Below are 27564 nucleotides of genomic sequence, written 5' to 3' on the forward strand. Positions count from 1 at the left end.
TCACAGTAGTATTTTCAACTCATACATTGCAGCATTCTGCTGATGCATGAAGACCAGAAAGGGAAACCTGAGGGGTTTAATTTAATTGTCCAAATTGAATAAAGTATAAAAAGTAAACACAGCATAAATGGGTCAGAGTAAACTGGATTATTAGAATCCATTCATCTTCAATAATAGAAGGTGCAAGTGGTAACAGGTGTAGGGACTTGTTTATTTAAAATACAAAATTTAATCCAAGATGATCCCTTTTTTTAAAAGGAAGGTCCTGGCCGCTTTGTGTGGACCTTAAAGAACCCATGATACTTTTCTTGCATTGCGGGGAGGGGCACCCCAATGTCCTTTACCAAAGTTCCCACGTCTGCCAATGTTGTGTTTATTACACTGGTTGTATGTCTGTTTACCAGACAGGTAACTGAATTTCCATTATTAATCTGTATGGGAGTAAAGGTGATCTTGTGGCAGAGGCCTGAGAGCCAGACAATTTAGGTTCTACTCCCACAGGTTTCTTTTGTCATCTTGGGCAAGTCATTTAGGTGAGGTTCCTGCAGATACTGAGGCTTGGTCTCAAAATTTAGGTTGACATAGCTACAGCACTCAGAGGTGTGAAAAATCTACATACACCTGACCATTGGTAGCAATGCTGACATAATTCCTGGTGTAGAAGGACGTAAGAATGTTTCTGTCAACCTAACTACTCTTGCTCAGGGAGGTGGTGTTCCTACAGTGAAGGAAAAATCCCTTCCCTTGCTGTAGGCTGTGTCTATACAGTGGGCTTACAGTAGTGTAGCTATGGCACTTTAGCGCCCAAAATGTAGACATGGCCTGACGCCCATGAGTAACTTTATATGTGTGAGTAATCCAGGACTACTACTCACATGTGTAAAATTACTCCTGTGCAAAAGTGTTAGCAGCATCAGGGCCTTGTAACCTCTCTGTGTTTCAATTTCTTTGTCTTTTAAAATTAGGTTAATATAATACTTAGAGCATAGAATATCAGGGTTGGAAGGGACCTCAGGAGGTCATCTAGTCCAACCCCCTGCTCAAAGAGGACCAATCCCCAACTAAATCATCCCAGTCAGGGCTTTGTCAAGCCTGACCTTAAAAACTTCTAAGGAAGGAGATTCCACCACCTCCCTAGGTAATGCATTCCAGTGTTTCACCACCCTCCTAGTGAAAAAGTTTTTCTTAATATCCAACCTAAACCTCCCCCACTGCAACTTGAGACCATTACTCCTTGTTCTGTCATCTACTACCACTGAAAACAGTCTAGATCCATCCTCTTTGGAACCTCCTTTCAGGTAGTTGAAAGCAGCTATCAAATCCCCCCTCATTCTTCTCTTCTGCAGACTAAATAATCCCAGTTCCCTCAGCCTCTCCTCATAAGTCATGTGTTCCAGTCCCCTAATCATTTTTGTTGCCCTCCGCTGGACGTTTTCCAATTTTTCCACGTCCTTCTTGTAGTATGGTTCCCAAAACTGGACACAGTACGCCAGATGAGGCCTCACCAATGTCGAATAGAGGGGAACAATCACGTCCCTCGATCTCCTGGCAATGCCCCTACTTATACATCCCAAAATGCCATTGGCCTTCTTGGCAACAACAGCACACTGTTGACTCATATCTAGCTTCTCGTCCACTGTAACCCCTAGGTCCTTTTCTGCAGAACTGCTGCTGAGCCATTCGGTCCTTAGTCTGTAGCGGTGCATGGGATTCTTCCATCCTAAGTGCAGGACTCTGCACTTGTCCTTGTTGAACCTCATCAGATTTCTTTTGGCCCAATCTTCTAATTTGTCTAGGGCCCTCTGTATCCTATGTCTACCCTCCAGCGTATCTACCTCTCCTCCCAGTTTAGTGTCATCTGCAAACTTGCTGAGGGTGCAATCCCACACTATCCTCCAGATCATTAATGAAGATATTGAACAAAACCGGCTCAGGACCGACCCTTTGGGCACTCCACTTGATACCGGCTGCCAACTAGACATGGAGCCATTGATCACTATCCATTGAGCCCGACAATCTAGCCAACTTTCTATCCACCTTATCTTCCATTCATCCAGCCCATACTTCTTTAACTTGCTGGCAAGAATACTGTGGGAGACCGTGTCAAAAGCTTTGCTAACGTCAAGGAACACCACGTCCACTGCTTTCCCCTCATCCACAGAGCCAGTTATCTCCTCATAGAAGGCAATTAGATTAGTCAGGCATGACTTGCCCTTGGTGAATCCATGCTGACTGTTCCTGATCACTTTCCTCTCCTCTAAGTGCTTCAGAATTGATTCCTTGAGGACCCGCTCCATAATTTTTCCAGGGACTGAGGTGAGGCTGACTGGCCTGTAGTTCCCAGGATCCTCCTCCTTCCCTTTTTTAAAGATGGGCACTACATTAGCCTTTTTCCAGTTGTCCGGGACTTCCCCCGATCGCCATGAGTTTTCAAAGATAATGGCCAATGGCTCTGCAATCACATCCACCAACTCCTTTAGCACTCTCGGATGCAGCGCATCCAGCCCCATGGACTTGTGCTCGTCCAGCTTTTCTAAATAGTCCCGAACCACTTCTTTCTTCACAGAGGGCTGGTCACCTCCTCCCCATGCTGTGCTGCCCATGGAGAAATTTACTGGCTTTACCATAGCTATATAATTATACAGGTTAAGTTATGCCAGGCAATTTCACTGTATAGACAAGCTCTCAGTCTCCTTCCTCACCAACTTTGTTCTGCGCCCAGCACGAGCTCCGTGGTGGTGAATCTCTGCCTGGGCATGGACTACACTGCAGAATCAGGGCCACAACTCCTGGAAACACGAGATTGTTGTGAGAATATCAGCTGCAATAATAATTAATTTTATTAAAGCTATACATTTTTTACTAGCCCTCATGTTTGCAGGGACACATTTGAAAACGTGAGGCAAGTGTACCCTATAGACTGCGAAACCAGATGGAAAATAAAAAGTAGCCCAAATATATTCCTGGGGTTTTTTTTAAACCGTGCTTTTTAAGTCACTTTCGTGATTTTTGAACGCTGGAGGCTGGCGCTAACAAACCAAACCAAGCCGGCAATGCAAGGGGAGCACGACCCAGTACTTTGTAGAGGGGCCCCAAGGCAGCTGCAGCTGCTGGCGGGGGTGGGAATTTGGAGAGGATCCCTCGCCGGCCTGGTGTGTGTGTTATATTGGCAGTGGGGTAAGTGGAGGCTGGGCGGCTCCGACTGCCTGACGCCAGTGAGACCAGATCAATCCAGGCGCAGAGGCAGAGCGAGTGCGGGGCTGCCTGGCGGCTGCAGCCGCAACAGCAGCAGCCAGGGGAGGACGGAGGGAGCCAGCGAGCGGCCGCGGCGTTCGGTGCCTCCTCTGCCCGCTTCGCCGCCCAGCAGCCGGTAACAACTTTGCGCTTCTTTGCCCTCTCCCCAGCCGCCTCCTGTGCCTGGCCCGGGGCCCTCCAAGCCCCCACCCCCCGCGTGCTGGGGCTTGCTGGCTGGCCGGGGCCGGGCAGGGCTTGCTGCCGCCGGGGAAGTGGTTTGAATGGTGGCTGCGCTTTGCCTTGTTGCTCCCCCTTCCCCCGGTTATTTCCAACCTCGGGCTCGGGTCCGGGCTTCTTCTTTTCACCACCGTTTGGGGTAGGGAGGGACGGATTTTTTATTATTTTTATTTTTTTGGAGGGGGACAGGGTTTTTCTCCAGCATGATGGCGTCTCTGCGGGTGCCCGGAGAGAAACCTGTGACTTCTGTGCTTTCAGCGTTGCTGCCTTCTTTGGTTTAAAGTTTCTGGGCAGATTTCTTTGTTGGGCTGGAGGAATTAAAAATAGAGCCGCCAAGAGCGCTCTCCTTCCCTCTTCCTTTCTCCCTTTCCCCCTTTCTCATGAGAAAACCCTATTCCTGGGGCTTCTGCTGCCTCAGACTCTTGTCCTGGCCCCATTGTGTTCACAGCCAAGTGGGAGAAACTTGCAACGGTTCCTGTAAAGCTCTGGCGAGCACAAGGCAAATGCCCTTTTGTTTTTATTTGGGAAAAGCATTTCTCTAATGACTTGGCTACTCCAAATCTTTGTCCCTCCGAATGCATTTGCTTTTTGCAACAAGATTTGTTTAGAGGTCAAGGAAAGTTCACTTAAAATCTTCTGATTATTAGGAGGTTTGGATGCACGTGATTTTCCTTCTCTCAATGTGATTTTCAATTTACTTCTGCTGTACAGAATGAGATTATCCAGCTTGAGATGTACCTTTAAATTTTATTAAGATATGTCCATGCGCAAGTGTTCAATCATGCTTTCTAAAGTAGCTGGGCCAGACCCTATCATTTTTAATGAAGCCAGTGGGAGCTTTGATGGAGTAAGAAGCAAAATATTTATCCCTTTGTTAGCAGTTTATAAAATTACAGAAGATGTACAGGCCGGTTTTGCAGTTTGCTTGTAGAGCATATGCTTATTTGTAGTTTAGTTTTTGGAAGATATATTTAGGGAAAAAGAACTGATGTTCATTGCATCTAAGAATGGGCGCAACCCTTCTCTTGGGTGGAATATTGGATTGTCAGAAACATCAAATTCTTTTTTTTTTCATTGGTGTACATTTCATATAGAAGCAAATATATGCCCATCCTTAGTTTATGGCAGACATAGTAGGATATTGTGTTTCTAGAAATTAGCATTTTAGGTAAAAGGTTATGTTTCAGACCGCTCTATACATAAAAACCGGTTTCAGAGCAGCAACCGTGTTACTCTGGATCTGCAAAAAGAAAATGAGTACTTGTGGCACCTTAGCGACTAAGTGAAGTGAGCTGTAGCTCATGAAAGCTTGTGCTCAAATAAATTCGTTAGTCTCCAAGGTGCCACAAGTACTCGTTTTCTTTTTACATAAAAACTGTCAACTCTTGCCTCTTCTGACTTCTCCTTCCTTGTAAGACTTAGCTTGTTTGTGATTTTGTACATTACACAACATGAAGCTCAAAACTGAGGCTAAGAACGCACAGAGATTATTTTTCTTTATAAGCAGACACCTAAAATTCTGCTAGTCTTCATGTGGCCACGTGCCCACACCTCCGTGTGTCAAACAGTGAATGAATCCTGTAAAGGAACTTGCTGTGTTAAAACTGATTTTAATCTTGTCTCTAAGTACTACATTAAATTTATTGGCGACTTGCTTCCAGTTGCAACTCACAAGGTAAAATATATCAGTCTGGACAGGAGTTCTGTGCAGGGCAGTTGGTAGAAGATTCTCATTGCTCCTTGTTTAAATATTAAATACTTCATTTTTGTGACTCCTTTACAGTGGCTGTCTTTAGGGTTTTTTAATGTTAAGATGAATAACACTTAACCCATATATTTGATAATTCTGTGCTGTTGTTCAGACTCTCCTCTTGTAATTCATTTCACACTGTAACTTGGAGCTTGACAAAGATTTTGCTGGAGTTGGGTGATCCAGGACCCTTACACGGTCTCCAGAAAGGATCAGTTCAAGGCAAGATCAGGTTACCCTAAAGGTAGGGATTTGTCCTTGCTTTAGTTTTGACCCTTCCATTCCCTTGGTATGTAATCCAATACACTTTTTTCCTTATGCTATCCTGTCTACTTTTCATTTTCTGTACTCTTTGATCCAGTACAGTGTAGGAAAAAGACTAGATAAACAGCTTGAGATCCTTCAGTTTCTGTATAAGCAGTGTCTACCAATTCAAGTGTTTGGAAGTTGATAAATATAGTTTTGAGTTCAAACTAGTACCTAAAGGGATGAAATGTAAAGAAAAGTGATACAGTGGTTAATAACATTGCTATGCCTTTTTTGTGTGTACTGGAGTGATTTTTACAGACCCTCCTTAAATTCTGAACCACTTTATGGGTGCAAGTTAGACTGAAGCCATGTTTGTTTGTTTGTTTTTTAAAAATAGGAAATAATAAGTTTGAATGTTACCATATTTAAAATACAATAGTGTGCACTACCCAGTCCAAGTTGTGTGTATACAAAAGCCTTCATTTCTGTAGTCTTATAAGGCTAATGGAGGCATCTCCTCAGCTTTATAAATAATGTAAGTTGTGTATAATGTGGAGTCCCCAGAGACTGCAGAGAAAGCATCATTACCAGCCTTTTCAGCCTGCTGGAGATCTTAAATTGATTTACAGCACTGAACTGGTGCAAAATGATACATCAGAATGACATGGGGTCAACCTGTAAAAGTCTGTGATATGAGCCTATTAGTTCAGTCATCATAATTAAACCACATTATGGGGGCACCAAAGCAAGCATGTGTGGCATGGCCTGTTCTGCTTCAAAAATGGGGATGCAGAGAGCACCATGTGTATAACTTAAAACATTTTATATAAAGAGAATTTGAAATTATGAAGAGCAATATGTGAGCAGAGGTACCCTGACTATTAACCTCCTTCTCCCAGTCATTAACAATTGAAACAGAGAATGACCATATCTCTCTTATTGGGTGGGGGAAAAGCTGAATTTTATACAGTTCTCGAGGTTCAAAAATGATCAGGCTTTACTAGCTGACTACACAATCCAACAGCGAAGTGGTGAAAGCGGGCAAATGGTTTAACACTCTGTCCAGTCTACTATTGATCTTTATCCTACTAGAAGTAGGTTTCAGAGTAGCAGCCGTATTAGTCTGTATTCGCAGAAAGAAAAGGAGTACTAGTGGCATCTTAGAGACTAACCAATTTATTTAAGCCTAAGCTTTCGTGAGCTACAGCTCACTTCATCGGATGTATGAAGTGAGCTGTAGCTCACGAAAGCTTAGGCTCAAATAAATTGGTTAGTCTCTCAGATGCCACTAGTACTCCTTTTCTTTCTACAGTGACTCTGAATGTGTCTCTGTTGAAATGCTTCTGTAGAACTGAGTGGTATATGTTGAATTATATGACCAAACCTATTTTAAAACTAATTGATTTTAAATCCTGCTTGTCAATAGCTCACTACTTTCCTTAGTTAAGGCAACTGTGATTTTTAAACTATTTACAGGAAAAAAATCTGTTTTATCTGTGGCATACTAGTTTCTAATGGCATAAACTAACTGTTTGTATGTTAAGCATCTTAAATCTTCTTGCTATTTGTACTGATAGTAAAAGCTTCACAATGCACACATGGCAAATCCTGCTTGTGGCTCTTATCTGTGTCCTTTGGTTTGGTATTTTCGTGGTGGTAGACTTAAATGCTGTCTGGTTTGACTTGTGTGAACATCATTGAATCATATATGATCTCTAATTGGGAGAAACTAGGTATTTTTGCATCTATCTATATTTATCTGTGATAACTACAGATTAAAATGGATTTGTGAGAGGCTATAGAAAGCACTAGAAAATCAATAGAATATTACGGGAAGATTGAAGAGACTAGACTACAGGTTCAGTCCGATCAAAACAAGATGCCCTTTTAGGTAAGCTACTTTCTGAGCTGGAAGTAAAGCATTGAAGCCCATTTTTCAGAGAAATATTTGTAAAATGTGGATAAGGAGCTCTCTTGTGCTGTGGTGAAACAGACTAATGAAATAACCTTATTGAAAGGAGAACTGTAAAACCTGTGAAAATGGACATGAGGTCACAAAGACTGCCTTGTGGTTAATGAAGTGACTCTTCTAATGTTCTTTTTATTTGTGGTTTATTTTTTTATGACTAACTTGCCCAGTTATACTGTCTTTTTCCATTCCAGTTCCTGAAGAACTATTCTTAATATTAATATTCAGATAGCCCTTTTACTTTCTGTGTGTGTGTGTGTGTAAGGATATCTGAAATAATTGGAACCACCCAGTTCTTTATAAAGATTTTCTGATTCCTGTTCTTGAGTTTCTAAATGTGTTGGGCTTTTTTTTTAAAGCCAAACAAAAGTACATTTTAAAACAGAAACTTTGTTGATTTGTTAAGATGTCAGTGTCTTAGAGCTCATCTACACACAAGTTGCAACCACTCTAGTTAAAGCAGTGTAACCTCCCTGGTGTGGACACAGTTATGACAGTATATGGGAAGGGGCATAAGCTACATGGGTATAAGGCCCCTTTGTATTGATATAACTTACCTACATAAAGGGTTGTATTGTTATAAATACCTTGGTAAAAAAAAATTACATCCCAAACTGAAATAGTTATACCAGCACAAGAACTGTGTGTAGAACAGGCCTCTGGTTTTAAAGCTAATACTCCCATGGAGGGGGAAGAGGGACAGAATTTTACTGGTTTAGTCTCTAAGGTGCCACAAGTATTCCTTTTCTTTTTGAGAATTTTACTGGTAATGGCTGACTACAGAGATATACAATCTCAGTGACAGGTTTCAGAGTAAGAGCCGTGTTAGTCTGTATTCGCAAAAAGAAAAGGAGGACTTGTGGCACCTGAGAGACTAACCAATTTGTTTGAGCCTAAGCTTTCGTGAGCTACAGCTCCGATGAAGTGAGTCTCAAGGAGTACTTGTGGCACCTTATTCTTTTTACAATCTCAATGGAGAACAAATGTTCATTTGCATAAAGGAAGCTGTCTTTTAGGGAAGAAAAGCCAAACGCTTCATAAAATAAACAGTCCAATTCCAAGGAATGCAAAAGAGCCCAGATTAACAGACTTTAAGGGTACGTCTACACAGCATCTGGGAATGAGCCTCACAGACTGGATCCACAGACATGTGGTACTAGGGCTTGTGCTAGCATGCTAACAATAGCTGTGTAGACAGATGTTGCTTTGATGTAGTCGCTCAGGCAGTGGTCCCAACTCCAGGCTTGAGAACCTGAGCTCCAGCCCCAGCTGCAATTTTTAATTTGCTAGTGTGAGCCTTACTAGCACAAGTCTGTGGAGCTGGGCTGGGAGATGCACTCCCAGATGCAGTGTAGACTTACACAGTGTGACTTCAGGTTTTTGCACATTTCTGTTTGCTCTAAAATGTGCCGCGTAGTTGAATTGGATCAAAGGCAGATGATGAAGTGTGGTTCTCATAACTAGTCTTTGGGGGGAACAAAGGATTAGAAGGGACTCCAATGGTCGTCTAGTCCCAGGGTTCTTGACCTTTTTCTTTCTGAGGTCCCCCAGACATGCTCTAAAAACTTCACAGCCCAGCTGTGCCACCATAACTGGTTTTCTGCATATAAAAGCCATGGCTTGCATTAAGGGGTAGCAAGCAGGACAATTGCCAGGGGCTCCACACCACGGGGCACCGCAAACCGAAGTTGCTCAGGCTTCTGTTTCCACCTCAGGTGTTGCAGCTCAAGGCCCTGGGCTTCAGCCCCCTGCAGTGGGGCTGTGGCTTTCTGCCCTGGGTTCCAGCGAGTCTAAAGCTGGTCCTGCTTGGCGGACCCCGTAAAACCTGCTTGGAGTGCCCCAGTTGAGAACCACTGGTCTAGTCTAACCCCCTGCCAAGATGTAGGATTTGTTTTGTCTAAACCATCCAAGACAGATCCAGTCTCCTTTTGAAAACCTCCAGTGAAGAAGCTTCTACAATCTCCCTAGGCAGTCTGCTCCATTGTCCTACTGTTCTTACAGTTAGGAAGTTTCTTCTGAGATTTAATCTAAATCTGCTATGCTGTAGTTTGAACCCATTGCCTCTTGTCCTGTCCTTTGTGGCAAAAGAGAACGACTTTTCTCCATTTTTTTTTTAATGGCAGCCTTTCAAGATGGATATCATCCCCCCCCCATCTCCTCTTTTCCAAACTAAACATTACCACTTCCTTTAGCCTTTGCTCATAGTACAGAGCATTGAACTACATACTTAGTTGCACAGCCATGCCTTTTGTGCCTGGGATCTTTTAATATTAACAATGTGGCCACTGGTGCACCACCTCTGTACTTGTCTTCCATTGAAATGACAGTTTAACATTGTGGTGATATGACTCCCGGGCTGCCTAGTGTAGCAATATTGTGCATGAAATACCTAACATGGTAAACAGTTGCAAGATAATTAAGATTCTAGATCAGTGGTAAGAAAGTGTTTATTTGTTCAGTTAAATTTCTTTTGTAGATTTATGGGAAAATTGACTGGCATTTATTCTAGAATAGCTATTCTTATTTAAAGGAGTACTTGTGGCACAAATTTGTTAGTCTCTAAGGTGCCACGAGTACTCCTTTTCTTTTTGCGAATACAGACTAACACGGCTGCTACTCTGAAACCTCTTCTTATTTAGCTATTCCAGAATGACCCCTGTCCGCCATGTGGATGCTCTATTCTGAAATAAAAGTGACTTTATTGTGGAATAACTACTCCATTTTGGAAGTGAAGTTACTATTACAGAATAAAATTGCTTTTATTCAGGAATCGAGTGTCCACATGGGGAGTTATTCCAGAACCCCTAAATTATACTGGAGCTGTTCTGGTCCATTTCCTCATGTAGACATGGCCTTGTCGGGCATACAAGGAGAAAAGAAAATTATTTTTAAACATGCCTTTATAAAATTATATTTAGGTACTGTTCAGAGCAGTATTATCCAAAGGCAAGTGTTACTGCTGACTTGGCATATGAGTAAATCATTAATGTGGTTCACCAGTAATTTCTAAAGCATTATTTCATATTTTTATGCTTAGAAGAGGGACTTTTTTCGTACATGGCAACAGATGTGATTATCTAAATATGTTAATGCAGACAGTCTTAATTAGAACTGTCTAACACAGTCTAAAGTATAAATTAAAATATTTATTTAACTTGCAAGTTTTGTCATTGAAATTATTAAAAATGTTACACCAAAGTGATCAGAATAGTATTGCATAATTTAGAAATGGGTATGCGTTTAAAAACATTTATCTTGATAATTTGATAGTGCCTCATTTGTTTTCCCACTCCTCACTCAATAATGTGGTTGAATAGAGGAGTGATTGTGAACAGCTTCAAGCTGACAGACCTTACCTCTGGGTACAAAACGTTTGTGATAAGGAAAGTCCAAATGCAGTATTTGATGTTTTTTATTTTTTTAACAGATAAAAGTATAAATTGAGTTTCAGAATTTATAGCCAACTTTTGTAATGCATTGTCTAATCCTATAAATTGAACCAATTTAACTAAAATCTATTTAGAAACTTATTTAGTTAAACCAGTGCAAGCCCTGCATAGGCATACTTTTCAACTGGGTTATATCAGGTTAGCTTACACTAATATATGGGCTTTGCACTGATTTAGCTGAATTGGGTTTTTTTAACTCATTAAAGCAATGCAATTTCTGTGTGTGGATGAGGCCACAGTGTATTGTTAGGACTACTGTGGCCATTTTAATTATAGGAAAAAATATAGATAAATTGGGGAGGGACAAATAGAGCTGGTACTAGCTACCATTATGTGATTATAGTCTTATTTATGGACACAAAATTAGGCACATTGAAGAATCAAATACTAATGTAATTTCAAACTTGTATAATATGAATATTTTAAACATTTTATATAAGACATTAAATAAGCAGTATTTGCAGTACATTGCATATGTAGCATATTCTACAGTAGAGGCTTATTTTAAATTCACTACGTTAGGTTATAGTAAATCTTTGAGTTTCTTGTACTTAAATATGCCATCTTAGTGTGCATGTACATGAATTGTCTGCTTAAAATCTGCAGTGTTCAATGTTAAACCTGCTGCAATTAATTGGGTCAAATAGAAAGGTGACTCAATGAAATTGTTTAGGTAGAGAGTCATTATAGATAAATGAATCAAAGTAAACTAACTGTAGTACCTAGCCATTTTTTTTTTTAAGCAGAAAAGTTCGCTTAGATGTGAAATGTCTGAAGAATCCTGTTGTGGTTTCCACATGTAAACGTGTTTGGGGGAGGAGGAGAAACATTTGCTGTTTGTTCACATTCATGTGTTAATGAACTGCATATTTATCTTTATTCTACCAATACATTGCACTCTTTATGTAATTAGGTTTCAGTGTGGCTTGAGGTGGAAAGTAGTTAAAATTGAAAGCTTCCTACCTTGCATGCACCCATGGCTAAAGACTCTCATGTAAAGCAGCTTTGATTAATGGATAAAAAAATATACAGGTTACAACTTGCTTATTTCCTAGATACAGTGGAAAGGAGGCTCTCATATTTGTTTCCAAAGCATAGGTGAGCAAGAAGTGAATCTAGGACTGGCTGAAACTGTTAAATCTCTTGCTGTTCTTTTTTTTTTTTTAGTAATTTTCTGTAAACTTGGGGGCAAGACTGAGTTCCTATCAGTCTCTCTAGGTATGACATACAAAGATAGTGAAGAGTTAAAGGCTTTTTCTCACTCCCCTTTCCACTGGCCATCCCCAGTCAGCGGCGTATTAATGCCTAGGCCGACAAATTTATAATAGCAGCCAGAGGCTGCTTCCCCTGGTGCTGGTTCATGGCCCCCGGCCCCGCCCCAACTCCACCCCTTCCCCAAATCCCTGTCCTGGCCCCGCCTCCTCTCCTGAGCATGCCGCGTTACCCCTTCTTCCCCCATCTGTCACGAAGCTGTTTCGCACACAAGCACTGGCAGGGAGTGGGGAGAAGCAGGACCTGGCGGCGTGCTCAGGGGAGGAGGCGGAGCGGAGGTGAGTTGGGGTGGGAGGATGCAATTATTTCAGGGCCTAGGGGCGGCAAAACCTTTAATCCGCCACTGTCCCCCGCATACCAGAGAATCACAAAACACATTTGCATTCATGTTTCTTTACAAAGAAAAATGGCTTGCAAAACAATTTTTTTGCTTATTCTTTGCTCAATTGTGCTTTTAAAGATGCTGAGCAGTTTTGTGAGAGACAAGAAAGGTGTTAGCTAGTCTTCTGCTAGACCATTATCTTAAATTAAGGAAGATTCTGGTCCCATTCCTACTATTATGGGGTGTATGGAGTTGTACACCAAAGCAGATAAGACAAATGCATAAACAGTGTTTTTTTTTTCTCTTTTGAGACTAAAGACTTCATTTTTTGTTGCAAAGTTTGTATACGTTGTTTGTCACTTCTGTAGCTTTTTTTTTTTTTTTTTTTTTTTTTGAACAGGAATGTAGTCTAGTGTGGAGAGCTGGTAGATTTTTTTTAATACTTTCTCTTTCTAAGATAGTACAATTACAGGTACAGTGTAATAGTCTCTCTCTTCTTATCTGTCCTTCAGTCACTCTCCAAAGCGGTAGGACAGTTAGAAAATGAGGGTTTCCTCACAGGGATGTATATGATGCAAGGAGGGAAAATGATGGCAAATGACAGCTTTGTTCCCTTAAGCACGGACATCTCAGAGAAACGTCAAGAACATAAGGAGTGAAGAGATGGGATGAGCAAGCCCATTCAACTTTTACAGCCTTAAGAAGTTTTGGTTATTTTTTGTGCTCCTCCTCATTTTTGGCAAGAAGCCGAGTAAGGTGAAGGGCCATTTTAATGATATTTTTTGACTTGATCAAAACTAGGAAACCGAGAGAGAACCTGTTCTTGTAAAGCAGTTTGAATTCTTAAATAATTAACAGTACAAAATCTCTGTGAACTATGGGGTTTGTCTCACTTGTGAAAACACCATATTCTTCTAAGGTCTTTGGGTCTTACTGTTTTTGATATACAATGAGCCTGAAGTCCTTGTATTTCTTTGGTTTTCTGTATTGTGCTTCTGTTGTCCTAGATGGAAAGACAGGCCCTAGGCATTATCTATGCTTTCTCACTGGATTCAAGACCAACAGTTTAGCTAAATCAACTTTAAAATCAGAGTGTTATAACCAGCTCTTCAGCTTGCATAGATGAAGGCCGTTGAAGTTGATGTCGATTTACATTGGATGAGGGTTTCCTGATTTGCGGTCTCCTTCTCTGATCTCTAGACATCTAACTCCATTAGCTTTGTGCTAGTGAGGATGGGACCTACGTTGGTTCATAGAGGATGTTACTATATCAGTGACCTGTTTAGTAGAACTACGTAGAATGAAGACTTGGTGAATACAATGAAGAACTGTACTTTTTTCTAAAAGATGTAAATTTTGACTTTATTGAGTACCTCAGGAAATCCTAGTTATGTGTAGATTACTGTCTCAGTGATTACAGCTTCTTGTTTTGAATTTTGCCCATTGCTGGTTTTGCAGCATAGCATCCTTAATAGGCCCTTTATTATTCCTGTTGGTGTGTTCAGTGCTTCCATATGGGATGTAGGAGGCAGAGGAAAAGTCTTTTGTCTGTATTACCTGAAACATGTAAGTTTGTGTAACTTCTAGCATTAGACTTAATCTAGAGAAGTCTCTTTTGAAACATTTAAAACCGATATTAGTTTCAAGCCTTGAAGCATGCTTTCTGGACAGATAGGTGAGAGATCACTTACAAAAACAAAAGTTTAACCTTTAGTAACCCAGAGCAAAAAACAATAGAAGCTTAGGAGGGCTGAAGTGTTTGCTAAACTGTTTGCTAAACATGCATCCGATGAAGTGAGCTGTAGCTCACGAAAGCTTATATTCAAATAAATTTGTTCGTCTCTAAGGTGCCACAAGTACTCCTTTTCGTTTTGCGAATACAGACTAACACGGCTGCTACTCTGAAACCAAACATAACACAAGCATCTTGGAGGAAGAGCTTTTTTCTATGCAGCCTCCCTCTTCAGTACAGCTCATTTTCTGAGGCCTGGCCTACACGGGGAGGGGAATCAATCAATCGTACTTAGATCTATTTACTGTGGTGTCCTCACTGCGGTAAGTTGACAGCTGACGCTCCCCCGTGTACTCCACCTGTGCCTCTCGCTCCGGTGGAGTTCCGGAGTCGACGGGAGAGTGCGCAGCAGTCGATTTATCACGATAAATTGACCCCCGCTGGATTGATCGCTGCCCGTGATCCGGCTGGTAATGTAGACAAGCCCTAAGCTTCCTGTCTGAGCTGCTACTTTTGTTTTATGGAGTAGCAGACTTCGTTCTCGATCCCCGAATGCACTGTACTTTTATATCTTTTTCGTGACTTAGTTCTCATGCCTTTCCTGGTGTTCTTAAAGAATTGCAGAAAAGCTTTTACTATTGAGCCCCATTTTCCTTGTATTTTTCGTAAATGTTGCAAGGAAAATGTTGTTACTTTAAGGCTTCTTTTTTTTATAAACACCTCCTATCATTGGTGTGGTCTTTACAGTCCAAAAGGATCTATTGTTTCCTGGACCTTTACATGTCATACATAATTTATTTTTGTGCATGTTAATTAGAAATAAATTACTACAATGCCCTGATATAATTCTAAATAGAACCACTTTGTTCGTCCTCTCAGGGCCTTTGATTATGTCAACATTGTCAAATGTAGGACATACTTCTCGGAATTTATCCCTTTTTGTTTAATTTGCCCACAGTTTTTGCCATTCCTTCCTTAGCTCATTTCTGATTAGATGTTTAAATTCTAGTTTGCTAAGGGGATTACTAGGTCAACTTGTTCATGATTAATGTTACTTTTTGCCTTTGTCCGCCAATTTGTTGCCTGCTATCTATATGCAGCAGCATCCCTACTATTACAGTAGCTATAGCCAATTGCACAAGTTCTGTGGCTAGCCGTAATATTTTTGTTAAGAATATCATTTCTGCGGACAGATTTAACGCTGTAGAAAGCTCCCCCTTGCTGCCTCTTCCTTCTACCTATATCCTCCTGATTTCATCATGAGCCCAGTAATTACCACCCAGGTGCTCTCATTCCTGCAGTAGAAAGTATTTAATTGTTCATAGCTGAGCCTGCAGCCTACTTCATGCTGCAGCACCATCAGGGTGCTGCTGCTATCACTCTGTCATATTTGGATATCACTTAAGTTACTGACCCAAGACAGCTACGGGAATTATCTAGTCAGAGATGAATATTTCAGTCAGGAGTACTGCAGCTCCTTAAAATATCTACTGAGGCCAGGTCAATACTGCAGACTTCTGCTGGCATAGCTACGTCGATCCGAGATATGACAAGGTATAGGGCTATGTCTATACTACGCACCTTACAATGGTGCAACTGTGCTCTCCCGGCGACAAAATAAGACCACCCTGAATGAGAGGCGGTAGCTTCGTCACCGGGAGAGTGTCTCCCGCCCACAAAGCGCTGTCCACACCGGTGCTTTTTGTGTCAACTTTTGTTGTTCGGGGGGGGGGGGGGGGGGTTTCACACCCTTGAGCAACAAAACTGATAGTGATGAAAGCGCAGTGTAGACATAGCCTAAATGGAACTGATATAACTGTACTGGTAAAAGTGCGGTTTTGCTACAAGAAGCTTCCATGTGTGGTCCTAGACTAAAGTAGAACATATTTATTCTTTTCAAAATAATACTGTTACATTTATTTGATGACTTGTGATTGGTAGAAAAGCTTTTCTCTTGCTACTTAAAAGAAAGGGCAAATTAATTTTAAAGTTGCTGGCAGAACTTTTAAGAATCCATTTCAGAGTCCTCTTAGAAACAAAGGCTGGCTTTACTACAAACATCTGCTAATGAAGGAAAGAGGGAGGAGTAAGACGTTTGATGATGATATACCACTGTAAGCTAATGACTATCAAGTACTGCAGAGTCCAGGGAATTGATAAATCACCTCCTGCCTTTTTCAAGGCCTTTTAGATTTTTCTCATAAGGAAATTTAGGAAGCAATCGCTCTTGCTTTTTAGGCCACCTTTAAAGTAACACTTTTATGCCACTTGTTAAATGTGAAAATGGCCTCAAATTTATTTAAATATATTTTCTGCTTCCTTGAAATTTTTGTCTAATAATTTGCAATTGTAAACTCTTTAGGCCAGGTGTGATGTCATCCCGTGTATTTGCACCTCTTCTAACACAGGATCCTGATCGGGGCATTTGAATGAACCGCCGGTTTAAAAAGAATACTTTTTATACCTCTATTTGCTGGAAGGGAGATCTTTGTTACAGTCCCGAATATGCCAGAGTTTCTAGCTAAGAGAGAGAGAAGGGAGAACCTGAGATTAGATATTAAAATAAATAAAAACACAAAACAAACAAAAAACCCCCCAGAAAGGTGTGAAAACCCCCCCATTTTTCTGTATACACAGTGAAGCCATCTTTATATGTCAGAGGGACTAGTAGTGGCAAACCCTGTATCATTTCAGAGAAATCATGTTCGCCTATAATTATTATTAAAATATGGATGTGGACCATGTATTTTGATGACTGAAACATTTTTGTATATAAATACACAATTGTATTGCAGTGCTGTCTTATTGTAATAGTCATTCTACAAGTCTACGAGTGCTTGCCATTTAAGTGTTGCAAAAGGTAATTGTGTCAGTGATTAGGAAAAACGTCTACTTGTATTTTAAACTGGCTATGTGTGTTTTGTTTGGATGTAGTTTTAGGGTAACCAGTACAGTTACTATCCTGATAAATTGAATTGTTGGACTAGACAGTCTTAGAAGCATCACAGAACTTCTCTAGTCCCCTATCAGTTCGGTTTCAGACCTATTGACTTGTTTGTTTGAGGGGAATAACTTGTTCAAGATAGTTTTGAGAAAAACAGTTGAATTAACTGCTTTTGTTCACAAGTAGCTGTAAAATGGCTGAACCACTTTTTTTCTTATTGAATTCTTTGTAAGAAGGTAATAATATGGCTGAATCCACACACAGCTATTTTCCATGTAACAGTCAGTTGAGCTGACTGGAAAATATGTCCTTTATTTCCAATGGAAAAAGTATTGACTTTTGAAAATTTTCAGTTTTTTTTCCTTCCAATCCGTTCTTATTGTAAACAGATGGTTCGTAAGTATGTCCCTGGCTTATATATCCTGCTGTGTATATAGAACTGCATAAAGCCCTGTCAGATGTAATTGGGTACGTGACATAGTTGGACACACCATCATTAACATTTGTAGCGCACCTAGAACCTAGCCTTGATGTAACTGTCCTAAAGCCTCAGACAAATCTGCCAGTGTATTTCCCATAGCTTACTGGCTGAGAGTCCCTTCCTGACCATTCACCTACTTCCACTTCTTCCCATTCTCCCAACCAGAAATGCTACCGATTTGTGTCCTCATCTGGCAGATGACCTGTGGCATGTGGACTGAGAGCAGAGTAGTGGGGGAAGGTGAGGGGAGGAGCACCTAAGCCCCTCATAATGTTCTCCACCAGCGTTCCCCCTTCTCAATCTCCTGGCTAACTGTCAGGTGGGAATACTGGGGTCTCTGCCTTTTTTTGGGTGGCAGGATGTAGTTCAATTAGTGCTTGCCCTCTTTAATAGAACAGAGCTGTAGCAGGGAGAGTGGGCACCTTCCTGAGGCTGGGAGTCAGTAATGGGGCAAGAGACAGTGGAGCCATCTTGGACTGAGATCTCCTAGAATTGACCTTTATCATCATGCTAGTGCTCTCACCAGCTGGCAAACCACAGTTGACTTAGTACAGGGGTAGTCAATAGGCAGACTGGGGGCCAAATCCAGACTGCCAGTTGTTTTAGAATGGACCCCAAAATCTTTTTATTTACTTATTATTTATTATTTTTGTTGTTGTTTTATTATTTTTCTCTGGAGTCTGGACCTTGACTATACCTTGATCAAGAGATCTTGGACATTGACAAAAAAAATAGACTACCCCGGCTTAGTAACTACAGGTCACAATTTGATCAACCCCAAGTGAACCGTCAGAATGGGGCTTGCAGTCACCAAACCACAGGTGGCTGAACAGCTGTGAACACGAGTTTGGGGGTTGGAGGAAAAGGTGAAGAGACCTATGTTTATCCCTAAAAATCAAGGCCTGTTTGGAACATCCCTTAGAGCCAGTGGTGAGCTGGAGCCAGTTCACTGGAACTGATTGTTAAATTTAGACGCCCTTTTAGAACCGGCCAAAAGTGGTGCCTTAGGCACTGACTCTGTGGGTGCTCTGGGGTTGGAGCACCAACAGGGAAAATTTGGAGGGTGCAGAGCACCCACCGGCAGCTCCCTGTCCTGGCCCCAGCTCACCTTTGCCCCTGAGTTACGCTCTGCCCCGCTCTGCTTCTCCACGCCCGCCGCCCCCCGCAGCTTCCTGCGAATCAGGTGTTCGCGTGGGAAGCCGGGGAGGGCTGAGAAGCAGGCAGCGGCTTTGCGCTCAGGCCCAGGAGGCGGAGGCGAGCTGGGGGAGGGGGAGCGCGAGGAGGGCCACCTACACCACAGCAGGTGGGTGGGGGGGAGGGCGGGAGGCGCGCAGGGGAACCGCTCCCTGCCCCAGCTCACCTCTGCCTCCCTGGGCCTGAGTGTGAAGCCGCCACCACCAGCTTCTCAGCCCTCCCAGGCTTCCCTCACAAACAAATGATTCGTGGGAAGCTGGGGGTGGGGGGCAGAGAAGCAGAGTGGGGAGGAGGCGGAGGCAGAGTGGAGGTGAGCTGGGGCCAGGCATGGGGCAGGGAGCTGCCGGTGGGTGCTCTGCAACCACCAAATTTTTCCCGTGGGTGTTCCAGTCCCCGAGCCCCCACGGAGTCTGCGCCTAAGGCTCCGCTTTTGATGTGATCAGTGGGGGGAGCGGCTGCTACGCTATCCCACCCCTAGAAGCCAAAGGGACCTGCCAGATGCTTCCCAGGAGCCCCAGGTAAGCACCACCGGGACTCCCCACCTCTCTTGGGGCGGGGTAACATAGGGGCCCATGAGACCCTCCTGCCCGGTTCCAGGAGCAGTCAGGGAACAGGGGAGGGGGTTGGATGAGCCGGGCTGGGGGCGGGCCACGACCCCCTTGTGGGGTGAGGAGGGAACCGGTTGTTAAGATTTTGGCAGCTCATCACTGCTTAGAGCCCCGATTATTGCAGGAAGAAGCACTTTGTATGAATGTGAAGTGCATTTATTTCAAGTGATTGAGGGGGAACAAACTAGTTATCTAATGTAGACCAAACCTTTGATTTATTATCTAAAGCCATCTTTGTGCATATGAGGACTGAACTGTTGGGTGAGGGAGTTATTTGTTTTGTGTAAATGAAAGCTTAGGTGGCTCTTTGAGTATTTAGGTGCCCAAAGATTGTTTTTGTTTTTTTTACTAGATGTTACTGTCAGCACCAGGAATGTGACCTGTGCCACCTCATGCTCCTGTACAAGGGGATAAAGGGTAGAGCAGCCTCGACCCTACTGCAGTTCCCCCTTACTGCCCATGGCAGCAAGATGGAACCTGGTGACTGTTTGACCTGCTACCCTTCTTTTACTTCAGACTCCTCTTTTATGCATAGTTTGAAGAAATACTTATTCACCCTTATCTCTGATTAACTGTATTGTTTGGAAATGTCTGACAAAACAAACAAAAACCACCCAAAAAACAGGAGGATTTTTCCCATTCCCTCCAGTACAACTGGGTGACGTGTTTCGAGCCAACTGCCATGTTGGACTCTCAGCTTTCAAAGATTGAAGCCCTTTCTTACCGGCTATGGACTCATATCCCATGTCAATGGGCATAGCCTATGCCAGTGGTTCTCTACCAACTGCTGCTATCTCAACCCCAAAACTGTTACCATTCTGACATCAGTGCCAATAACTCAGCACTGGCCTTGGCCTCTGCACTGGCTCCTCTGTCAACAGCACGGTTACTGTTGGACCTTGCACTGGTGCCTCAACACAAAGGTAAGGCTGAAAAGAAGGGCCAAGCGGAGCCAGACACAGCTCCCAGCATAGAGAGGCACTGCCCAGAGAAAGGAGAAAATAAATCACTCTTCCAAGGACAGGATGCCTAAATCTGTGCTTGGAGGGTGGCACCGATGAAATATTTACTGTGGTGATAATTATGGGACCAAGGTCCACCCCCCCAAGAGTCATCAAGATCCCGTATGGGGGCATCATTGGCACCTTAACAGCACTGGGCTCTGAAGCAGAGAAATCGCCCCTCAGCCCCAGTGTTTAAAGAATACTCCTCCTCCCCACCACCACCACACTATACCTTCCTCCCAGCATCAAGCAGGGATACTTCCTCGCTATCCTTTGAGTTACCCTAGAGCTTGCCAGAGATCCCTCTCTTCTTGGAGCAAGTGCCGCAGGATGCTGGGGAGGAGTTTAAAGGAGATCATTAGAGAAAGCCAGATGCTTGCCAGAACAGCCTTACAGGCAGCCATCGATGCTGCTGATGTGGTGGTCAGACTGATGGCACTGGCTATACCCATGAGGCGGGTCTCCTGGCTTTTAGCATCAGGAATATTAGAAAAGATCCAGGACACCATACAAGACCTCCCATTTGAGGGAGGTGGAGATCTTTAATAAAAGAACTGATGATCGCTCCACTCCTTAAAGGATGCTAGGACCACCCTGAGATTGTGGGGGAACCAAACTCATTACCTGTACAAGATACTGTCATTCAAGCTCTCCACAGCACCAAGAATCTTCACAAAATGCCTACTGGTGATAGTGGCCCACCTGAGAAGGCCCACTTTTACCCCTATCCGAATGACCAGCTGCTCAGAGGGAGATCACAGCAGGAGACTACAGCGAGTTTGGAATGCACTATATGTCTGTTCGCTCAGTTGGGCCTACTAGTGAATAACGAAAATCATCTCTTACTCCCTCATAGGAGCCATGATGAACTCCAGATCTGAAAATGCATATCTGCCTTAGGAGGACAGGTTCCAGACATTACAGACATTCAATCTTCAGCTGACATTAAAACAGACTACAACAGCATGGACTTGTCTCGCAATGTTAGCCACATGTCAGCATGCACGTACATGACACCACGGCTTACTGGACTTCATCTGTGGCCCCTCCAGGTCAGTCTGTTCCCCAGCAAGATATTAGACAGGATGGTTTCAGTGCTCCCAGCATGTCATTGCAGAGCTGGCTTGGCGGGTGGACCCAACAAACATACTAAGAGAAGTATCCTTTTCAGTCGCCTCCCTGACAAAGATCCTGATCACAGAGGTGTTGGGGCAGGCTAGGGAGCTCATTGGACCATCTACAAATTCAAAGGACCTGATCCGTAGACTTTTCTGGAGACAGATGACTGTCCTGGAGCACAGAGCTATCAGGCTGGCCTGTGTGGAGCTCCAGCATGTCTTCTGGAATTTGGTAGTGCAGATCTTCATGGACAACACAGATATGCACTGCATACAAAAAAAGGGCACCTTCTTCTCACCCCTGTGGTCTGGGAGGCCATCTAGTTTCGGACTTGATGTCACCAGAACAAGGTGATACCAATGGCCCTTCACCTCCCGAGAGTCAACAACAACCTAGTGGATGTCCTGAGCAGTCAATCTGTGACCAAACATGAATGGTCCTTGCACAGATTGATAGTGGAGCTGATATTCTGTCTTTGAGGATTTTCCTGATAGACTTGTTTGCCAGCAAGTACAATGTCATATGTTAGAAATTTTGTTCCATAGGTGGAATAAGCCCATTCCTACAGTGGGATGGAGGTTTGCTCCACGCCTTTCTACCTGTTCACCTAATTCCCAGGGTGATCTCCAACATCAGCAGAGATAAGATCATAGTCATTCTGATTGCCTCTCTACTGGCCAAGACAATTTTGGCTGACAGATCTCTTAAAATATCCATTCAGTCACCAAGCCAGCTTCTGGGCCATCTGGACCTGATCTCACAGCACCACTGCCTGATACTGTATCCAGACCCGGGGTCACTGCATTTGACAGTACAGCTGTTGGTTGTCTGAGTACCACAGGTACTGTCTGCTCCCTCCAGGTCCAGAAAATTGTTGTTCAGAATAGGGAAATATTTATCAGATGGACGTAGTCATGGAAGAGATTCTCCATACAGGTGGCCAAGCATGGTCTGGACCCTGCTCAGAACTTAGTACCTAAGACCCATGACTACCTCTTATGCTTGAAACAGGCTGCGCTTCCACTCAGCTCTATTTGGGCTACCTCACGGCAATTTCACCTTGCCACTGGTCTGTATAGTTGTTTGGTTGTGTCTCACTCCAAGGTATTAAAGTTTATCAAGGAACTTTTACATCACCAGTCAGAGAACCTGGGACTGCAGTGTGGTCCTTCTCAGAATGTTCCACACACGACCTCGCTCTGAAGCTTGGTTTTATTGGTGGGCTCTGACTTCAGCCGAGTGAGTGAGTGAGCGAGCTTCAAATGCTTATGGCTAAATCTCAATTACAACTCTCCACAGGAACAAGGTAGTGCCGAGACCTCACCTGAAGTTCTTTCTTAAAGTGTTCTCAGTTTTTATCTAAACTGTCGATCAAGCTTCCTGTCCTCTTGCTGAAACCACCACCAGAAGAAGAAACTACTACACGTGCTTCGGGAGGTTGCTTTCTTGTGTAGATAGGACCAGACTATCGCCACACTTGTTTATTTTGCAGTTCTTAACTACCCTGAGAGATTGTTGCAACTGCCCCGTCCTTTATGCCCTTGTATGAGAGAGGAGAATGAGGGGGCATTGCATGGCCTCAACAGAGACTGCTGGTCACAAGTCTGTGATCTTGCGCACGCGGGGTGTATGTACACCTACAGTGGGATGCACACAGAGTACATCCTATTGAACACCACCTGTTACTATAAAAGTGTTTTTGTTTTGTTCATTTATTTATTTTTTAAGCACAAGTTGTCAGCATGTGTGGTGGTGGTGGCGCAGAAAAGATATTGGCATGACCAATTACCAAAAACTCATGCAGTTCAGTTCTTGTCCTTAGCTTTATATGGTCTATCTGCAAAGGAGAGAGGACCTGATTTGGCATGTGACTATTCCTAGCTAAGTTAGAAAATGTCAGTAACTAATTACATGTTAGTGGAGCTCACTGAAGTTCTGCAGTTATCCTGGAGAACTGATTATCTGCTCTGTCAATTAATGTGAAAAAGGTGCAAATGCACCCAGCACCCCAAGTAATATTTCTTGGTTTAGAATAATGTAGGGCACATTAATAATGGAGAAGCTCAGATAAGAAAATGATACCTAGTGACTTTTACTTGTCTTGATTTCTGTTCCTAGGGCATAAACAAAATAACCCACAGAAGCAACCAGAAGACGAGGAGAATATACTGTAACAGTTTCCTTTTATTGTAAAACCTCTGTATTTCCTGTAAACATAGTAGGGTCATGTTTTTTCACTTCCTTTAAAATTATCCTGTTGTAGTGTGCTGTGTGATCTGTTCGCTACTGTCTGTATGTCAGTGCCTCCAACCCTTGGAGCAAAATCCTCCAAGGCCTTAATGTTCGGGACAGAAGAAAACAGTGGGCATGCAATTGTGTATAAATACCTTGATTTCAAGGTGTGCTAGCTATTTTTGCTTCATTCATCAATTTTCTAGCTTTATTTTATTCCTCAAATTTAGGCCCATGTCTGTCTTTTTGTGATTTTTAAAAAGGAGGCGCACATCCAAGGTTCCTGGATCCTTGCTGTATCATTCCTTGGAGGCAGTGATTACGAAGTCTCCATTTGTCATAGGACTCGTTGAGATCAGTGAGAGTAGTATGGGCTTGTGCTGCAGGTTTCAGCCTGAGAGTGCTTGCCCTTGGGCCCTGCAGCAAGAGCAGCATGAGTCTTGTCCATGCCAAATTGCCTATAGCTGTGTTGCCACTCCCCTGCATGGTGTGGGACAGTTGGTTGGGGCAATAGTAAGGGTTTTGCTGGTGTAATTTTACTTGTATAGCTCTACTGATAGAAGCCTCTAGTGTGGATGCAATTATAGCAGTATGCAAGTGTTTATGCAGGGATAGCTTATGCCATTTCAGGGCACCAGCATAAGGTATAATAATATCTAGCTTTTGTATATAAAGTGCTATGAGATCTACTGATGAAAAACGCTAAAGTATCACTATCGCTATTTTAAAGGTGGGTAAACTGAGGCACGGATGAAATAATTTGCCGAAGGTCACCCAGCAGGTCTGTGGCAGAGCTGGGAATAGAACCCAGGTCTTCCAAGTTCTTAGCCATTGGGTAACACTGCCTCTATCACTGCATCTAGTCTAGGGCTTTTACTGGCATAACTATGTAAATGTAAAAAAATTGTTTTCCTAACCTGCATAACTATGCTAGTAAAACAGTTAAGTATAGACCAGACCTGAGAGTTAAGGCATTAAACTTATGTGGAGGGACCACCTCAAGGAATGAGACTGTCTTGATTTTTCCCACCTATTCAGTCTTTGTCCTTGCTATCAACAAGGGTACCAGTCTCAAATGGTGTCTTTGTGTCCAGGGGTCATTTGCCAGTTTGGGGATAAACTGATAACAGTGGTCTATACTTCAGTTTAACCAGTATAACTGTTTTGGTTCAGGTTGTGTGTGTGTGTGTGTGTGTGTGTGAAACCAGTATTTATACTGGTAAAAGCCCTAGTGTTTCTGCATTTATACTGGTATAAAGGTGGCTTATATTGAGTATAATTATTTCCCCTTCCACATGGTGTAAGGCACTTTATACTGACAAACAACATCTATATTAGGGGGATTATGCTGGTATAGTTAAAACGATATAACTTTCTAGTATAGACAAGCCCAACGTGTTTGTTCTCACATCACACAACATGAGGTTTGGTCACTACCACCTGGGATCGAGTAGGCTGGTTTGTTTGGTTTTGTGATTATTAGTTTTTTGTTTTTGTTTTTTTGAGATTTTGTTTGTTTATAAACAATCTGAATATGAATAGCTAAGCTTTCTGATCTGGTCTTCCCTGAGTCTACCAACCACTGTAGGATGCATGGATATGCTCTTTCTCCTGTAAATCTCCAATTAAAAAAAAATCTTCAGTTTATGAGCTATAAAGAAATTCCAGACTTTCCCATCTTTGCCTCTTTTGCTTGTTAAGAGTATGGCATACTCAGGTGGGTTGACAAATATTGAATAAAAGAGAGCGCCAAAGAGCACTTCCTGCAATTTGAAAGTGTAGCTGCTGGTCACTGATTATTCTGTAAGCCCAGACTGAGCTGGTCTAATGTAATGTGGAGGTCCAGTCCTGGTTTTCAAGAGACCACTAATGGCATGCAGTGGTTAAACAGACTTTTCATTGGAGGGTGGAAATCTGGCAGATCTTGATGTTTATTTCAGTGATTGTATAAACTTGGCTTTTGAAGCTATATTGTCTTTAAACACTTTCTTTGTTCAGAATGCTACATTTGTGGGTCAGATGGGTTCTTATTACAACACTTAAAGGGACTGCTGGACAATTTTAACCGAAGAATTTAATAAAACTCAGATCTTTCTTTAAAATGAAGTAGCTGAGGAGATAGAGTAATGATTGGTCTATATTGTATTTAATATAAAGGTGATTTAAAGTTTTTTAAAATTGATTCTATAAATTGAAAAAAAAATTAGAGAATTTTCTTGCCAAGAAAAGCTTTGGAGGTAAATGTTATGCATGTAGCTGTGGAAAGTTTTTTTTTTTTTTTAGTAGTAAAATGAAAGGGAAGGAGCTATTTCAAGAGTTTGTAAAGATAATTATTAAAAGCAGATATTTTAAATGATTATTTAATTATATTATAATCATTATATTTAATGATTATTTGAGGAGCCAGTTTCTGTGTTGCTGAGCTTTGATTAAAACATATCTTACTGTATAAATTTTATTTTTTTCCTTCAGATTTTGTCTTGTGTACTTTGGTAAAGCATTGTCTATCCACATTTTAAAGATGAGGAGGCTGAGATGCAGAGATAAATGACTTAATCTCAGATACATGAGATCAGGATCAGACTTTAGTTCTAGGGCTTTTCTACACTCTTTGTTTTTGCTACCTGTATAGAGGCATGAGTGCAAACCCTTCGTGAAGATACTTGTGTCATTGTAGCTTCACTGGGTTTGCATTTGATATAGCTATTCTGATGCAAAATACCTCATTGTAGGCAAATCCTAAAATAGACCAGCAGATTATGGTTCTATTCTATCTCCTAGTCCCATGTCATATGCACTGGACTGTGCTGCCTTCCGGAATAAAAGACAAAATAAATTGTGTGTCTTACAAACTTGATTTTAACATATGATGATCTAGCTTCTCAAATTTTCCTTTGCATTTTAAATGTGCATTTTAACCATTAAAAAATAAAAATTCCTGAAAGAGACAAATCAACAGCTCACCTGTGAAGGAAACCCCTCCTGCCCTACTGTGCAGAATTAGAGGGAAGTGATTTTTTTCAACTGATCAAAAGAAATAAAATTCCATGCTCTTCCCAAAGGAGGAATTCAACAATTGGGAGAATGGCGTGGGACCATGCGTTGGTTTGTAAAAGGATATAGTTGTAAAGATGTTTCCTTTGATGCCTGTGATGAATATGGATGTATTTCCGCTGTAGAGGGTCCTGATTAAATTATGCAATTACAGCTGACCAGACAGATCTAAATATAGGAAGAGGTTTCAGCTATCCTGCCTTTGTGTCTATTAACACACCCCACACAGGTGTGTGTGTGTGGTGGTGGTGGTTGTTGTAAACAACACCTGTTTTTTAAAGACAGTTCATACTGTCAGGAAAGGGAATGCTCTGTGTTTACTTAAAAAAATCACATCGGGGCTTTATGATAAAAAGGAAAGACACATTTCCCCCTTTTTACCTCTTGATTTTTTTTTATTTTTTTAGTACTGAATTTGGCATCTAAAATGCTTATCTTGTGATTTACAAGCTCGTTACAAGCTGACTTTTTTTTTTTAATTATAAAATGGTCATAAATGGAGTTTATCTGAACTATGTAAAAATGGTAGGCTGTAGTCCAAATTATTTGGTTTAGAGGCTTTTCTGTTCTTTCAGGACTTAGCTTGTGTTTGCTATTAATTTGAGCCCATTGGATGGTACTTCACTCCCTGAGTAATCTCAGTGACTTCACCAGGAGCACTTGTGAAGTTGCTCTTTAGTGTAAGTAAAGTTATCAGAATCTGTAGCTCAGAAG

At 42.2% G+C, this 27564-nt stretch overlaps 1 protein-coding gene across 1 annotated transcript in view; it reads left to right on the plus strand.

Moving 5' to 3' along the window:
• Positions 1–3185: 3185 nt before the first annotated feature.
• SMAD1 (SMAD family member 1) overlaps positions 3186–27564 on the plus strand; it is a 70291-nt gene continuing 45912 nt past the window's right edge. Inside the window, exon 1 of the mRNA XM_048847481.2 lies at positions 3186–3370. The gene's annotated coding sequence lies outside the window, so the exon portion shown is untranslated. The remainder of the gene's footprint in view (positions 3371–27564) is intronic.

The sequence above is a fragment of the Caretta caretta genome, chromosome 4, assembly GCF_965140235.1.
Source record: "Caretta caretta isolate rCarCar2 chromosome 4, rCarCar1.hap1, whole genome shotgun sequence".
NCBI classification, from domain to species: domain Eukaryota; kingdom Metazoa; phylum Chordata; order Testudines; family Cheloniidae; genus Caretta; species Caretta caretta.